The following is a 15139-nucleotide window of genomic DNA, read 5'->3' as shown; positions in this document are numbered from 1 at the left end:
TCTTTATGGTAGTTCAATTTTATTAATATTTATTACAGCCATAAATATTTCAAACTAACAAAATTCTAGTTTTATTTGGAAAGAAGTTGGGGGAAGAAAAAGAAAGACAATCCTAGGGTAAACCAAGAGCATTCTGGAAGAATAAACTATTTAGAAGCTTGCCAGAGACTAGAGCTGTAAGGGTTAAGAGAAATTCCACTGCATCCTTGCATTTAGATATTGCAGCAAATATGTGGATAATTTCTTGCTAGCTTTTCAGGAAACCCCTGTGGTGGACAACCCTCATTAATCGTTGCTGGGAGACCGCTCTGACGTCACTGGGAGCAGTTCCCCCGTCTGCAACTAGGACAGGAATAGCCTTTGAGGGGGAAGAAAACTGCTGTGAAGTTAAAAGATGATGGTTTTGTTAACTTAGTTTTCCTTCCATTTGGGAGTGGGTTGGGTAGAACTAAAGTCTTTCTTAAACTGTTTCACTCATTAGCAATAGAAAAATTACTAAGAGATCTTTTAATTTCAACTGAAAATACCTTCTTTTTAAATCTTTGTTTTCTAACCATCAAGGTTTTAGAAAAGGTCAAGGAGAGAAAAGCTGTTGAAAGATGTTGGAGAATTAAAATTTGTTTCTTTTTATCCTTCCTTTTTTCACTTTTTTTTTTTAAGGAGAAGGAAGAGATTAAAAACTGTTTTTACAAAAGGTGTTTAGCATCACTTTATTTGGGATAATTAAAAATGTGATATATGTGGGAAGAGCTTTCTGGCAAAATTGATAGGGACTGTTTCTGTTCCTAAAAGTTACCATAAGTACTTCTCTCCAATATTCTCCTCTCCTAGCCCACCCACACCCACTGTTACATAGCCTGTTAGGAGCTTCTTTTTTGGGAAAGTATACATAGTAGCTAAATCCCTGGACTCTGGATTTAGGCTGCCTGAGTTAAAAATCCCAGTTACGCCAATTGCTGGTTCTGTGACCTCAGGCAAATTACTTAACCTCTTTATTTCTCATATGTAAGATATATGAAATGAAGATGATTATAGCATTCACCTTCTAGGGTTGTTCTGAGGATTAAAAGAGTTAATACATGTAAAGCTTTTAAAATAGTTCCTTGTCATCTTAAAGGCTTACTTAGCATTAGCCATTATTATTAATATTTAGAAATTAAACAGGAATATACCATTTATATCTTCAGATCACCTGTAATTTTTGAGGAAGCTAAAAGAGATGTTCAAACCATATAGGCTGCTGAGTTTTTAAAATGGATTTAAGTATTATCTAAATATTTAAGCTTAAAATTGACACTATTGATCCTCTTGGGAAGTATCTTTTCTGATTTGATGCTTATAGACCAAATTACAAATGCCTTCCCTCAGATTAACTGCTCTGTTTTTCTTTTTTTGGCCATCATTGATTTTTTGACTTCTATAGGTGATGGTTGGTTGGGTTTTTTTGTTTTGTTTTGTTTTGCTTTGCTTTTTACTTTCTTCCATTGGTTCTGATCTACTTTAAAAACTTTAGGACACTTGCCTTTGGTGTCTACCTCTGAAACTTCGTATCCTCTGCTTTTCTCTGAATTGATGTGGTGGTGTTTCCTCCATGTATTTGTGAGCATGTAAGATTAATATGAGGGCCTATGTATCAAGACTCCTTAAATTCACTAGCTTAAAAAAAATCTAGAATCTTTAATGAACCAAGTGCCAAGTCACAAATATGAAAATATCCAATATCTCCATGACCCTTTACCTTTTAATTTCATATTAAAGACTTGAGTGTTACTCTTTTGTGGTTTTTGAGACTTCCCCTTTAAGATTGCTCTCTAAACTACCACAGTGCACTGGTAAGAGCTGGTAATGTGTGTAACAATTAATAGCAAAGAAAATACCCCCTTGTATGAAGTTTTATTCTTTCCTTCCTATTAATTTTCTTAGGCCAGTGAGTTTTAAGAAGCACAGGGTACATATCTTTTCCAGTGGAATACATAGGGAAGGAGAGTTAATATTATTAAAAAAGGAGGGCATGAATTGAAGAAAAATAAAAAGCAAGCACTGCCCAGGTGAATGCCCTTAAAATCCAGGCACTGCCATGGGATACGCTAAGTGGAAATTATACGTTGCTGGGGGAATAGTTGAGAAGCACTCTAATTAGATAGTGTGACTGGTCTTGCTTTTATTAACTGGAGTGAACTAGGGGGAAATTTTTATCTCTAAAACTCTTGAACATATTTATTTTAGGAAGTTGATGAGAAATGTGAATAAAGATACTCATCACAAAATTATTTTATTATAAAAAATTAACAGCTTCCTAAATATCCAGTAAGAGAGAAATGGTTAAATTGTGGTGTATGTATGTAGTAGAATATTACATAGCTATTAACATAACTTTGTTAAAAGTAATTGATAATGGGGGAGATGTTCACAGTTCTAGTAATAGAAAAAAGCATGTTATAAAAAGTTTTATATAATGTAAACTACATAAAAATTACTAGATATGGAGACATATCCAAATGGATACAAATTCCATACAAATATGGAAACAAAGTTTAGAAAAACATATCTCAAAACATTCCTGTTATTAATCTCAGTTATCTCTGAGTTACAGATTATGAATGATTTTTCTTTTCTGCTTATATGTGTTTTCTATAAATACAAAGAAGCCTATATAGTACTTTTCTAATAAAATCCTTACTGTTAGTATCTGAAAGTAAAATTTCAGAATGTGTTAAAGTGAAGATAGATGATGTCATGTAAATTCCTACGCAGAGTGTTAGGAGTACAGTAAATGCTTAATAAATGACTGCTGCATACTGAGGAAGATCGCCTCCTATGATTAGCGTCCTTTCCATACTGGGAGGCGACATCACTGAGAAAATATCCTCTTTATGCAACTTCTTGTCCTTCTGAGGTCAGTGAAGATGTTGTCCTTCTATATGTACTGGCCCAGCATATTTAAAAAAAAAAAAAAAAGGTTGTAGGACCAGAGTGAAATGTTTTGTTGTTCTCTTATGAAGGTGTACAGGAAACCAGTGTAGAGAGAGGCCTGGTAGTGTAAGTTTTCTTTGCAGTGACTTTTTCAAATTTTTTTAGCTTTGGTGTAATTTATGAGTCCTGCTACAAGTTGCTTTTACCCCCTTTTCTGGGTTTTCTCCTTAAGAATTCTTAGAAAATTTGAAACAGAAGAGGTTTTCTCTGTTCTAGGAATTTCTGGACTTCTGTTTATTACTTCTCATATTAGTCTGCCCTTATGGCTCCTTGGAACTTGGTGCGGGATGTAGACGTCCACCTACTTTGGACTTACTTGGGAACCGAGATGTGCATACAAGAAACTACTTTCAGCGTGTGAGAAACATACTGGAAATACACATGTCAGTAGCTGTTTTTACTGGGCAGTGGTGTATCAGATATTCCTAACTGTTTATTCTTTATAATCACTGTAGTTGTTAATATGTGACTTGTACAATAAATACATGTTTAGTAAATAGTCATAGAAGAAATGACTATAGTCTCTTAACACCATGGCTTCTGTGCCTAAGACCATTTTTTCTTCTGTAATGCACAATAATATATACTTAATACTATTGAAATAGACACCTAAAAATTATCGAAGTGCTAATTTTTATGTGTTTACTAATGTTAAAACAAAACAGCACAATAATGTGATCCAGATGAAAATGTACAGCTTCCAAGCTAATTTTGACCCTGATATCTCAGATTACGTCTACTGCTTAGTATTCACTTACCACTATGTGCCAGAAGATGGGGACCAAAGTTGCTTGTTGCAGCCAGAGATACTCATCAGTTATTGGCAGAAAGCATGTGAGGAAAGGAGACTACCTTGTAACACATCAGGTGGACTTTAGAATGCTAATGAGCACCACTGGGGAGAAGGACGGGATTTTTTTGGTGTGGTCTCATCTACTTTTTAATTATCTTGTTTCCTCTTTGCTTCAAGGAGATCTACAGCTGAAGGAGAAGGAATGGGCATGTGGAATGTGACAAGCAAATGTATTACAGTAGTTGCCCCTTATCCACAGGGGATATGTTCAGAGACCCCCCAGTAGATGCCTGCAACCTGGATAGTACCAAACCCTGTACTATACTTTTTCTTATGCATACATACCTATGATAAAGCTTAACTTATGAATTGGGCACATTAAGAGATTGACAACAATAACTGATAATAAAATAGAACAATTAGAATATTGTAATAAAAGTTTTGTGAATATGGTCTCTCTCAAAATATCTTATTGTACAAATTTAAAGCCTTTTTTTCTCTCAACTAAGCGCTTATCATGCACAGTGGCCATAACTTTTTAATTTTAACGTGTGACAGCAAAATTAGGACAGATTTCTTTTTCCTTCACAATTTCACAGAAGATTCATTCTTAACAACCTCAGCATATGATTTTTTTCCCTTTCCTTATTAAGCTGAGAACTTTCACCTTTTTACTTAAAGGAAGACTTTACGGCTTCTCTTTGGCATATCCATATTGGCCAGCATCACTACTTGCACTTTGGGGCCATTTTAAAGCAAAATAAGGCTTACTTGAACACAAGCACTTTCAATATCTGATAACCAAAAGCTACAAAGTAATTAACAGGCAAGATACGATGGACAGAAGGATGATGCCTTTCCTAGGTGGGACTGAGTAGAATGGCACGAGATTTCATTACGCTGTTCAGAATAGCATGCAATTTGAGACTTAAGTATTGCTTATTTCTGGAAATTTCCATTTAATATTTTTGAACCACAATGGACCATGGGTAAGTGAAACCATGAAAAGCAAAAAGGGGGTGGGGGGAACTGCTGTATTTCCTTTAGACATAGCAATTTTTTCTCTAAGCATAGTGGAGGGTGGTGGGGGAGAGGAGTGTAGAAAAGAGGACAGACATCATAGAATTACAGGAACTGTATGAGCTGACTGGTTTGAGAATATTGAGAATAAGAGCCTGAGGTCTGCGAGTTTTGATGATCATGTCAACATTTCAAAGAAAGTTATGGGAAATTTACAAAGGTTATTAGCAGTCTTAAAATGTTTAGCTTTCTCTGTACATTGTGGCATGGGAAGCTTCAATGTTGGGATTTCATATGGGCAGCATTTTCCTTACATTAATTCCACAATTTATCCTAGTGATACTTTTTCACAGTTCAAGAATTCCTGAATTTCTCCTTTGAAATTAAATAAGGGAAGTTCTCTGGAGTTTTGGGGATCCCTTGTTATTTGCATGGATTCATTGTCATTGCTCTTCACTCCCCCCTCCCCCGCTATTCATCTTTAGTATATCAGAATGGCAGCATTTCTTATTTGTCTGAAGAGACTATTCTTTGACAGTATTTGCAGCAGTTTCTGTGGAAAACGCTTTATTTAAGAAGAGAGAGAGAGAAGGAGGAGGAGAGAAGGCAAGGGGAATCTCATCTTGTAGCTCTTAGTGATAGAGCCTGTTGCCATGGAGTCTTGGATCAGATTGGCTGACCCAGGGGCCAATGAGCAGTTAGAACATAAATACATCATCATTTAACCTTGCAGAATTCATTTACTCAGTGATATATGACATTAATACTGTAACTGTATATAGAGCTGTGAAGTAAAATATTTCAAGAATGGTATAAGGTAGTTACCTCTTCTCTTTGAAAATTTGTTGTTTAATATGAACAATGTAATAATATATTATCTTCTTACTTTGATTTGATTGGGAAAAGATATGGTGGGAAATACCTATCACCTGTGTTTGAATTGAACTGCTGCTGCAGTCATTTGGGCTTATGCCAAGTCTAAGTCAAACTCTGGCTGTCTAGACCAGAGGAGATTTGTCTTTATATCTGAAGCTGCCTTGCTTATTTTGGTAGCTTTAGAGCTGAGTCAGACATTGGCTGCTTTTTTCTTCCTTGTTTTTCCGACTTTCCCTTCCACTTCAATATGGTAGTCCCTGTCAGTGTTATATTTGCACACCATTTGATCTGGACTTAGAGGATTAGCTGGGAGTAGCTTCTGAGCTCTCCGTCTTCACTTCCCTAGCTTGTTCATATTTATTGCCATACATCTGGGAGATTTCACTTAACTCAGTGTTAGTTCCTTGTCATAGCAGATCATGGCATGTATCTCTCCTGTACCTTATTGCTTTAGAGACTGAGAATGATTCATTCATACAAAGACAATTCCCCTTCTAGATCATGTAAGTGAAAAAAGTCAAGAGTATTTTGTTTTTCTTCTTACATTTTATGTTAGGGATACTTGAGAAATTATGGTAGATCTTACTCTCTTCTCGTCCAATGTTTCCATGCTTGGCTGCTTACAGGTTTGAAGGATTGAAAGAGACCTCTAGAGGTCCATGAGTTTGTTCCCCTCCTTTGAACTATTCAAGTCTCTATGAGTGAGATGTGAGCTTCTCATTATACCATCACCTTCTGTCTCAGAGGAATAAAACCAAACTTCAGGTTTATCTGTTAAGCAAAGAAGAGCAAAGTCTGTTTGGTATCTGATTGAGTAACTTTTTGTTAGGGATGCCTTAGAAAAGTAGGATAGAAAGTATTTGGGGGTTTGTAATATTAGTTATTGTGACCAGAAAGAGGCTCCCAGAGATGGTCAATTTTTTCAGGTTTTATTCAGATACCATCTCTGGATAAAGACCTGAAAAGACTGAGCAAGCAAGCCATACTGTTATCTGGGAGAACACCATTCGAGGCAGACGGAAGGAACAGTAAAAGCAATTTCCCTAAAGTGGTTTTAGGGCATAGGAGGAGCCAGTGTGACTGGAACTGCATACACTGGGGAAATAGTAAGAGATGGGGTCAAAAAAATAAAGAGAGAGAGAGAGAAAAGAGAGAGAGAGAGATGGGGTCAGAAGGCAAACTTGTGGTCAGATTATTTAAGGTCATATAGGTCATTTTAAGAACTTTAGCTTTTGCTCTGAGTGAGATGAAGAACCATTGAAGCGTTTTGAGCAAAGGCATAACAGGATCTGAAAATGTTTTTACACAACTACTCTGCCTGCTATGTTTAGAAAATACTTAAGGGAAGCAAGATTGGAAGCAAGAGACCAGTTAGAAGGCTATCAGACAAGAGAGATGGTGGCTTAGACCAGGGTAGTAGCAGTGGAAGTGTAGGGAGTCATCAGATTTTGGTTATATTTTCAAATTAGAGTAAACAGGACTTGCTCCCTGATCATTTTGGTCTTCAGTTTACTCTTCTATAAAAGGAAAATGATAATATCTACTTGTAAAGTGTCTAGCTCTGTGTACACAATAAAGTGATCAATGATAAACAGCCTAGAAGTGAGGCCTCCTTGGGATCTGAGCCATCAAACACTGTGTGGTCTTTAAACACCTGACCAGTCATCATGGCTAATGTGCCTGAAGGAACCAACCACTCTTCAGTGATTTCTCTCTTGCCTTAGGCCTATGCTTAGAGCTGTATCAAACATTGGACTTCTTCCTTTTGAAAGAAGCATTTACCTAAATTGACTTTTTTAAAGCATTTCTTAAAATACCAAAATACCAAGAAAAATAGGAACTCAAGTACTGAAGGGGTAAATAGAATTCTTATCTTTTTTTTTTTTTTCTTGCAATCTTTTATTGTCTGATTCTCATTAAAATAGGCAAGAATCTCACCTGCACAGAGTAATGTAGGTTCAGTACTGATTGGGAAAAGGGTGTACCCGGGATGCCAATTCTGAGTGGAAATGTGTTTGTTTGTAAGAGAAAAACAGTGCTGATTTTCTGAACATGAGAGAAAAATACACTTCTGTCTTGTCTTAAGATACTAACAATACTGAACAGCCTAGAAAAGGGGTCTCTGAATATCTTTCCCTTCTTACTGTGGAATAGGATTAGGAGGAACTAATGTTTACTTGAGCATCTGCTGTGTGCAGGCACATTACATTTGTTATCTCGTGATTTTCCAGTGACCCTGTCAGATGTGTATCATGTCCAATCTTACAGCTGAGGAGGCCAAGGCTTAGTTACATGATGAATAAGTTGTGGAAACATTAGTCTTATAACCAAATTCTTGTCAAACTACAAAGTCCATAAACTTATCCACTGTAACATGCTTGCTGCCTCTTACACTCTGGAGATGGAATGTTCTTTGTTTTGATGGATATAGCCCATCCTTCAGTAATGCTCAGCCTTTTCCTTGCAGCAGAGGTAGTGTTAGAGCACAAGGGTGATGCTTGTATATCCTCCATAAAAGTACTAACTTTCCCTTATTTTACCTCTTCACTCCCAAATATATACAAACTCCAGATTGTTGCTACTGGATTCCTTGCTTATAGGAGTTGAGGACTGTTTCCACCATTATTATTATTTAGAGTGCATGTATGTGCTTTTAATATATATATACAGCAAAATTTAAATAGTGTCTTAAACAAGATAGAAGTGTATTTTTCTCTCACGTTCAGGAAATCCAGAGGTAGCCAGTCCAGTCCAGGGCAGGTCTAGTCAATGACCCAGGTTTCTTGTTGCCCCACTGTCTATGGTTTTCAATCCTAGTATCATCTCACAGTCCCAGATGGCTGCTAAAGTGCCAGCCTTTACTTATACATTCATGGCAGCAAGAATTAGGAATAAGTAGAGAAGGGCCATCCACTTCCTGTAGGGTTACTTCATAGAAGTTGTATTTACTACTTGTATTAGTTTCCTAGGATTACTGTAATAAAACACCACAAACTGGATGGCATAAACAACAGATTTATTTTCTCACAGTTCTGGAGGCTAGAAGCTCCAAGATCAAGATGTCAGCAGGTTTTATTTTTCCCAAAGCCTCTCCCCTGGATTTCCTAATGCCCTTGTTTTCACTGTGTCCTCACATGGTCTCATCTCTGTGCCCACATGTCTCTGGGGTCTCTTTGTGTGTCTCAGTTTGCTCGTCTTATAAAGGTATCAGTCAGATTAGGCCTCGTTTTAATTGAATCACCTCTTTAAAGGTGCTGTCTCCAAATATAGTCAGATTCTGAAGTTCTAGGTGGTGAGGCTTAGGGCTTCAACATTTGAATTTTGAGGGGACACAGTTCAACATATAACACTACTTCTCTTCACTTCCCATGGGCTAGAACCTAGTCACATACTCATTTTTAGCTACAATGAAGGTTCGGATATGTGTAGCTTTCTCACAGGCAGCCATGTGCCCAGCTAAAAATCAAGAGTTGTGTTGAGGAAGAGGTGACTGGATATTGGGGAATAAATAGCAGGCTCTCCTTTGCAATAGAGGCTTAAGGAATAAAGGTTTCCAATTCCTTCATATGAAATTAGATTGTTCTTATCTTACTTCTCTGGCCAGACTCACATTCAGTTTTAGATTTTGAAAGATTTCTTTTAATACTAAACTGTTGGCTTAGATGTCCTCCCCCCAAAACAGGTGAGGCCTCCAATAAAGGCTTAGCCGTATGGCATTTAAGTTACAATAGAAAGCATCTTGAAATGCCATAACAGTAGGGGAATTGTGATTTTTTAAAACAATTTCCCAGAATGTCTTGTCTGGGTTGAGTTGGGAGCAATTTTGCCAGGGTGTGGGAAAAGACGGTGTGAACTTTTAAGGTCCTTTCCATCCCTAAGATTCTGTGATACTTCCTCGTGGCATTACTATGATAAACCTAAAGAAATGGAAGCAGCAGAGGTGCTCGTTGTTTGAGCACTGCTGCCCTTCATTTGAAAGAGAAGGAAATTTGATTTGTTCTGTTTCGCTCAAGGAAGTAAAATGGGTATTTTTGGCCAAGAATGTAGAGAAACTGATAGAAACTGTAATGAAGCCCAGCTAACACTTCAGTCCATTGATCAAAGCACCTGTAGTCCTTATTTCAGGACAAGTACAGCCATAAGAGATACTGAGCAAAGAAAGAGGGCACATGTCCAGAACATTTTAATTTTGTTTCTCTCTTTACTTTGCCCAAGGAATTGCTCTGGACATCAGCCAACTCCTGTGGCCTTCCTTACACACCAGTGAATTCTTTTGCTTGCATTTATAGAGCAGAATGATTTTCTCATGCTTCTCTGATTTAGAAAATTGGCACAATTGTTATTATTATTGTTGTTATTTTTCTTGGCCTAGTGCTAGTGAAACCTATGACAGTTGACTTCTGAAATCCTTAAAGGACTTGGTGACCATCACATAACTATAGCTTTAAATGTTACATAAGTACTTTTACACTCCATTTCCTCCATATTCTGCTTTCTCTCTTTGAAGAGAAGAGAATGTTGGACCCATATCTCTCACACCTCATAGGGCCTTCTTTCCTGTTCTTCTCCCAAGGGCAGTTAGTTGACTCATTTACTTTTTCATGCATGCAGTTATCATAAAGTTTTTGTTTTCTGTCCTGTTTTGGGCACTATAGTGGAAAGAACATGGGATTTTGGCATCAAGAATACCTGGGTTTGAATCTGGCTCCTTGTACAGACTGTATGGTGCTGAATAATGGATTTTATTTGTAAAACTGGAGGTATTTTATACCTTGAGAAGACCAAATAAGATACTCTATATGAACTATAAAAAATCTAAAGTCATGAGGGGTGACCCAGATTAAGGGAAAAATGGGAGAGTTTACAAGCCTCATTTTTGGTCCCCAAAATACGTCTTCCGCTGACACTCTCTGAAGAGAAGCCTCGGATCTAGGCACCCCTCCCATCCTGTATTTCACGTCCCAGAACTCTCCTAAATATCTACCTTGGGACACCTAGAACTCTGGCTTTGGGGTCAGCCTTGTATTAACTTAGGAAAGTTACTTAATTCCTCTGAGCTTTGGTTTCTTCATCTGAGAAAATGCCCTAACAAAGAGTTTTGTGAGGATTAAAATAATGAATAGAAACAATAATCAAAGTCATAGAAAGAATGCAGATTTTAGCATCAGCACTAGAGTTTGGGCCTGCTTCTGTCATTTAGTAGTGGTGTGACTTTGGGTACATTCTTTGACTACTCTTGGTGGGTGTGAGTTGAAGTGCATAAAGCAGCAGGTTCATAATCATGCTCAGTAACCACTAATGCTTTTTCTTTTTCTCCTAACTCCAGTGTCTGAGAATGTAAGAATTGGCTTGCCATCCTGAGCACCTAGACAGTTTTGTTTTCAACCTGTCATTTTAACCCTATGGATGTTTTGTCCCCACTGTCTTGACTCCTAAGGGGATTTTGTGTGTGTGTGTGTGTGTGTGTGTTTAAATAACATACAATAAAATGCACAAATCTTAATCAGTTAATAAGTTTTGACAGTTGTATACACCCATGTAACCGCTACCCCAAACAAGATAGAATATTTCCATCACTCCTAAAGGATCCCTTATGTCTCTTTTCAATCTTTTACCCCCAAACCTTAAGCAACCACTTTCTAATTTAAACCACTGTAGGTTAGTTTTGCCCGTTTTTGAATTTCATATAAATGGACTTAATATAGTACATGGTTTTTGGGAAGGAGATCCACTTTCTTCTACTTACCATACAGTTTTGAGATCCATTCATGTTTTTGTGTACGTCAGCATATATCCAGCACGGTCCCGTCATGTCTCACTGGTGATAACTGAATCACTAGTTTCTTCTCAGACAAATCACAGAAATGAAACAGAATTACCAGTGTTGGCCTAACTAATAAAGAGTCACCTCCTAGGGCTCAAGAATAGATCCTCTTACTTGATCATGTGTCCTCAGGGGAAAGCAGACACCAAAAGTTCAGTCTTTAGTTGTTGACTAGTATTCTATTATATGAATATACCACAGTTTATCCATTCTCCTGAGGCCGTAGATTTTAAATATTTTCTTAATATGAGTATCAGTTAGGAGTAATTTACTCTTGACATATAAATTAGAAAAGGACTGGAAAGTTTACAGGGATTTTTACCACAGGGTAAGTCAGAACTTTTAGCCTCTAGCTATTGTCTTCTTGCTTGCATTCTCTCTACTTGGCCGTGGATGAAAAGAGAGAAAATGAAACTGCCCTACTGTCTCTGGGTGTCCCCTGCATAATATATTCTTTTTGGTACAATGCCTAGAAAGTTGTTTATAGCTGTTGATGGAAGGATATATAGTCTCACTGTGTTCTGGAAGGTACTTACCTTGGCAGTCAAAAAATTTATAGGGAATATGCAGTATTCTCCCTGAAAAAATTGCCAGATCTTGGCTCCCAGTCATCCTCCCCTGTATCATCCTATTTCCTCACTCCCTCTCTTTGCCCTCTGCTCTCACAGTCCCCTCTGCGCAGCTTTACGGCACTGAGTATCCTCAGGAGACACTCTGCCTTAAAATTGTGCTGTTTGCCCAGATGAAAGGTACAATGTGCACAGGTAGGTTGGAGGGGAGCACACATCTAGGCTCTCCCTGGAGCTTCTTGTCTTGCTTTGTTCTAGTCAAGTTACGTATGAAATAGTTCGTTTTTTCTTCTCCCACCAAAAAACTTCCCAAATCCTTAATTTCCTCTCTATATTGTACTAAGTAAACCATCCAGAGTGGAAATTACTTCTCTGCCTTTTAACGCTCATCTACTGGCTTTATTCTTGTTCCTTAAACTTTTTTTTCCCTCCTAATAAATTGTCTTGTCCGTTGGCTGCAACTTTTGTCTTTGTTTGGGCCCAGAAAAAATAGTTTCCAGGAATCATTATGCCCCGAGAATAAGGAGAGGCTTCTGCATTAGATTGCAGGGCTGGAAATGACTGTAGTTAAAGGTCATTTTAGAGAACAAAAGAGAGCCTTAGCTCAAGAAATACAGTTTTGAGCTCCATATATCTCCTGATAGATCTTGACTCTAGAATAGTAATACTCTGACCTGTCATTACTGGCTTAATCTCTCTGCTCCACCGTTTTCCATCTGTTGGCAGGTTATTGCAGTCCAGGCTTCATCTGCACAAAAGACTACCTTCAGCAGATAACCATTTTTCTAGTGGCTTTTTTTTTTTTTTTTTTTCCTAAACGCAATGGGAAGCTTCTCTTTAAAGCCACCCACCCAGCAAGGTCTCTTGTGTCTCACTGGTGATGATCGAGTCTCTTGCCCCTTCCTAACCCAGTCACAAAAAGGAAACAGAATTACCACGATTAGTCTAGCTAACTAAGATCCACCTCCTAGGGCTCGGGGATAGGATTACCTTCCTTCTCTTATCACGTGTCCTCAGCCACACCAAAAGAAAATCTGGGCAAGACTGAATGTGGGAGCAAGGGGAGCTCTGGATGGGCAGCTGGTGAGGTGCACTGCTGTGCTCTTCCCTTGACTGCTGCTTCCTTCTTCCTCAGAGGAAGAACTGCTTTGTTTTATACAGCCCTTTAAGGGGCCAGCAGTCTCGGTGGAAATGACTGTCAAAATTCTTAAAGGTGAGGGCATTAGTCACTGTTTGTTTTATGGATGCCTTAAAGAATCTAAGGCTCACGTTTTCCTGTTTCCCAGTGAATGAAGGAAACCATATGGCTCCCTACAACTTAAGTTGGAATATGTGACCACATTCCACAGGTGGCTGTTACAAAAGATCATTTTTTGTTTAGTTGTTTTTTTATTAGTGCTTTGGCTGAGTAACAGTGCTTGGGTACCATGAAGTTAGTCTAGGTGTCCATATAGTTGAGCCTCTTCTGACTTACATATGAAGAGGGGCTGCAAAGTTGTCATTCTGATTTGACAGATATATCTATTTGGTAATTGAGGCCCATCCTGGAAAAAGCAACAACCAGCTGCTTTATATTTTTCCATATCATCTCTCTTTTTTTTTTTATTGAGATATAATTGAATATAGCTCTGTATAAGTTCTGCTTAGTGACTTGACATACATATATTGTGAAATGGTTACTGCAGTAAGTTTAGTTAACATCCATTTCCTCATATAGTTACAAAAAATTTTTTTTCTTGTGATGAGAACTTCTAGGATTTACTCTCTTAGCAACTTTCAAATACACCATATATTCAGCGTTGTTAACTATAGTCATCACATAATGTATTTCATCTCCAGAACTTACTTACCTTATAACTGGAAGTTTGTACCTTTTGACCACCTTTATCCAATACCCCTACTCTCCTCCCTTCACTTTCTCTCTTTGACAGAGTGATCTAAGGCTATTTAAGCCTGAAAAAGAAAAATATAGAAGGTCTATCATATGGTAAAAGAAATAAATTTAATTTTGTGTGACTCTAAGGCAGAGTAAGGATCAAGACTGAAACAGCTCATAGCTTATTATAGGAAGCAACTATATAACAGGTAAGAGTATTTAAGGAATAGTGAGATGATCCTGCCCCAGGAGTTCTCCAGGAGAGACATGCAGGCCCCTCTCAGAACTTACAGAAAGGAGTTCTTCTTTGAGAGGGATAGAGGAGATTGCATGAGGTTGTGTCTTAAGAACTCTTCCAATTCAGATCTTTATTGATGTTTCGCAGCCAAGATATATAGAAAAGGCACATACTGAGTTTCACTGTCCTTCAAACTGGAGAATGAAGGCTTGATCTGCTCATAGGGAAGAAAAACCAATATATGTGTGTGTGTAGTTCCCATGTACAGCTAATGGCCCATAGAGCTCTGTAGGTTATAGCTCTTTATAGAAGCCTCTAGGTACTGAATCAATTAATTTTTAAAAATCAGCCATTTTCTTTTGTAGTCAGTTTCTTCCAGTAATTCTCATCTTTAAATTCAGCTGTATGACTATGATTGTATGAATGACTCTCTGGCCTTTTGAAGGGAATTTATCTAGTCCTATGCGAGGTAAGTGTATGCCAGTATGAGGTTACCCATGCTTCTCAAGAGCATTTTGGGTCTTATCCTCTAAACTGATTTGAAGGAGGAAAAAATACTTGGTACGACAGTTTTCTTGAAGCATTGTTTATCTTGGTTTCTAGGGTCACATGGAATAGACATGACATCTGGGAGGGTTTCCAGTCTTGTCTTTTTAAAGAAAGGAAAGAAATATTCACAATTCAAGTACAGTTTATAATCCACGTGAGGAGAAACCTCTACAAGCCATTGTTGAAGCTAAGCGTGTTTGACTTCAACAGTTGTTGAGGACATGAATTTCTGTAAGGAGCATTAATATCTGTTTCTGAGTGTGTGCTTGAATTAGTGTGTTGACTTCGTTACAGTATTTCTCAGGTAGCAATAGCAAATGATAAAGAGCTAGCCACCCTGACACCACAAATCTGTGCGTCTTTGGGAAGCACTAGAGCGACTGAACCCAGACAATGAGTAGCAAAGGAGAGATTCTCTCTT

At 37.8% G+C, this 15139-nt stretch overlaps 1 protein-coding gene across 17 annotated transcripts in view; it reads left to right on the top strand.

The window, feature by feature from the left end:
* Positions 1–15139, top strand: part of R3HDM2 (R3H domain containing 2) — a 125653-nt gene that overhangs the window by 67177 nt on the left and 43337 nt on the right. The window lies entirely within an intron of this gene.

This window comes from Camelus ferus, chromosome 12, assembly GCF_009834535.1.
Source record: "Camelus ferus isolate YT-003-E chromosome 12, BCGSAC_Cfer_1.0, whole genome shotgun sequence".
Lineage (NCBI taxonomy): Eukaryota > Metazoa > Chordata > Mammalia > Artiodactyla > Camelidae > Camelus > Camelus ferus.
This window is presented reverse-complemented; position numbering and strand designations above follow the sequence as displayed.